The sequence below is a fragment of the Penaeus chinensis genome, chromosome 32 (genome assembly GCF_019202785.1).
Source record: "Penaeus chinensis breed Huanghai No. 1 chromosome 32, ASM1920278v2, whole genome shotgun sequence".
NCBI classification, from domain to species: Eukaryota; Metazoa; Arthropoda; class Malacostraca; order Decapoda; family Penaeidae; genus Penaeus; species Penaeus chinensis.
In genome coordinates, this window is record NC_061850.1 from 5,753,811 (window position 1) to 5,756,310 (window position 2,500).

The 2,500-nt window shown below is 40.8% G+C and overlaps 1 long non-coding RNA gene across 1 annotated transcript; it reads right to left on the reverse strand.

Moving 5' to 3' along the window:
- Positions 1 to 1,388: 1,388 nt before the first annotated feature.
- On the reverse strand, positions 1,389 to 1,706 carry LOC125042365. The gene is made up of 2 exons (XR_007116345.1): positions 1,621 to 1,706; positions 1,389 to 1,533 (listed from the first exon to the last, which is right to left on the reverse strand). It is a non-coding gene; the product is annotated as an uncharacterized LOC125042365 (long non-coding RNA).
- Positions 1,707 to 2,500: the final 794 nt, after the last annotated feature.

Genomic DNA, 2,500 nt, shown 5'->3' on the forward strand with positions numbered 1-2,500 from the left:
ATCCCTTGCTATCAACCAGTTTCTTAATTTATATTATTTTCATCTCTTCCTGTTCCCCCGTACTCTCCCCACATTCCTACATTCCTGATGCGTTCCAACATATCACGAATGCTAGCACATTGCAAAACCCACTTAAACTTCACACTCACCCCCCCCCCCTCCCCCTTTCCCCAGTTTCTTGTACGGAGCCTCAACTCTATTTTAATTTCAAATTACCTACGGGGTAATCAAAGAAAAAAGGGCAAGGTGATAGAGAAATACATGAAGTATAAGAGTTTGCATTATCGTGGATAAAGACTTAAATATGTACATTAAACAGGTACTCGCTTGATAGTGGTTCAGGCAAAATTTATAGGCAAACCAACCGAGTACATGTGCTGCATCGATATCAAAACACTGCGTTGTAGTAAGGAATTATTCAAGTTTAGTAGTTCAATTATTGCTTTTACCATTTGTCGAAATTATTTGCCGCGTCAATATTCGAGGTCATTAGCCACGTCTACGAAATAGTGATGGGGGCCCCATACCCCCCAGTGTAACAGTGGCCGAAAGAAAGACGAGCTTCGAAGGGGGCTAGGGGGGGCTATTTTAATGCAGTGCTATACAATTATAGGGGAGGTTTGAGAGCCATTGCATCCGGTTCTTACTGGTTAAGGCTACATCAACGAATGGGTAGTGTTGGGACGGGCAAAGTTTAACCAATTAATGTTAAAATATTTAGAGTACACCGAAAACACGGGCTTAGACCGCTATTGGCCAAGCACTAGAATGGTTTACCGTGCCCAGGGTTAACCAATGGCCGCTGAACGTTACTAAATCTGGTAGACTTGTTAAGCAAGCGTGAACCATCTAGTCATCGGTCAGTGCCCGTTCGCGGGGATGGGGCCCCAAGGACTCCAGGCTTAGTATTTTAGTTTAAGGCCAGCGCTAATAGCGTGGAAGTTATTGTTCAGTAACGCCGAGTATTCCTTCATGCAGGTTTCGGGCATTATATTGGCCTAAGTTCTGTGGTCTAGCCCCCCCCCCCCCCCTTCCTCTTTAAAAAATGTCAAGCTTAAAAATTTAGCTCTAAGCCAAATAAGCTAAGCTGGCCCACCCATCTTATAACAGATTTGTAATTTTTTAGACTTGGGACAAGGTAAAAAAAAAAAAAAAAAAAAAGAAAAAAAGTCTAAACACAAGCTCAAGTGGTCACGGGTAAGGCATCCATAGACGACTTACGGGAGTTTTGAAACCAGCTACTACTGAACGTGCAAGTTGCAGTAACAATGAAGCAAAGGAAAACAAAAAAAAAGTTATTAGGTAGCAGTGATGCTTTCAATTGTCCAAGAGTATGGAGCTTCATAAAAACCATCTTAAAATACTAGAGCAAGTATTAAGAACACTTGTAAAGTTAAAGCTAGTTTATTGAAGCAAATCCTACAACACATTGCCACTCCTTTCGTGGTTTTATAGTTCACGTTCGCAGCAGCACTTGACACGGAGGGGGATCCAGTACAACCCTTCCTTTCCGCAGCCCCCGACTGCCCGTTCCTGAAACCATACAAAAATCCTTAACTTCATATCCATAATATAATTACAATCAATAAAACACTAACATTTATACAAAAATTACTTAACTACAAAGACAAACTTCATAAGTCAATAGACAACCGCTTTACAAGAACAGTATACAAGAAGCGATGTCGAAGACAGCGATCCTTACCTGTTGCTGGGAAGCGTGTGAATTGTACCCTCTTGTCATCAGTTTTTCCCGCTTTGTCGCGTGAGGTCACCGTACTTTGGAACCAATCAGCTGTAAGGTATTTCAAACAGCGTCAACACTTTTAACCACCTACTTCAGTGTTTAATCTCGTTTCCTAATAACAACCTCCTCAGATATCATGATATGAAATTAAGCAGAGCAAATGAAGAGTTTGTTTGGTTGATAATCATTTATTTGTTTATAATGAAAGGGAGACTGTTGCTCTCAATTCATCTCCACATTTCAATCGCCTTCGCTTTGTCATGCATTGTTTACCTTGTTATCTTCTTTCCTTTGGGATACTCGCGCTTTTACTTTTCACTTTTACCTTTACCATTGTCCATATCATAATCCCCAGTCCCTCCCTATCTATACTCATTTAGGAAGGACCAATTATCAGGTTAACGGGAGTGATACGTTGCGTTTCGTTTTCTGTGAGATCATCTACAGCATTTGGTGAAGGGCGCCGGGGAGACTGCGGTAAATTCGATAACATGGTTGCCAAATAGCGATTTTGCGATGTATTTTTATACTTTGTGTATAAACACACACACACATAAACACACGTACACGTACATACACATGTACACGTACATACACACGTACACGTACATAAACACGTGCACACATACGTACAAATATACGTACACGCACACATACACACACACGTGTGTGTGTGTGTTTGTGTATATACATATATAGAGAGAGGTAGTGTGTGTGTGTGTGTGTGTGTGTATCTATGTATATATATATATA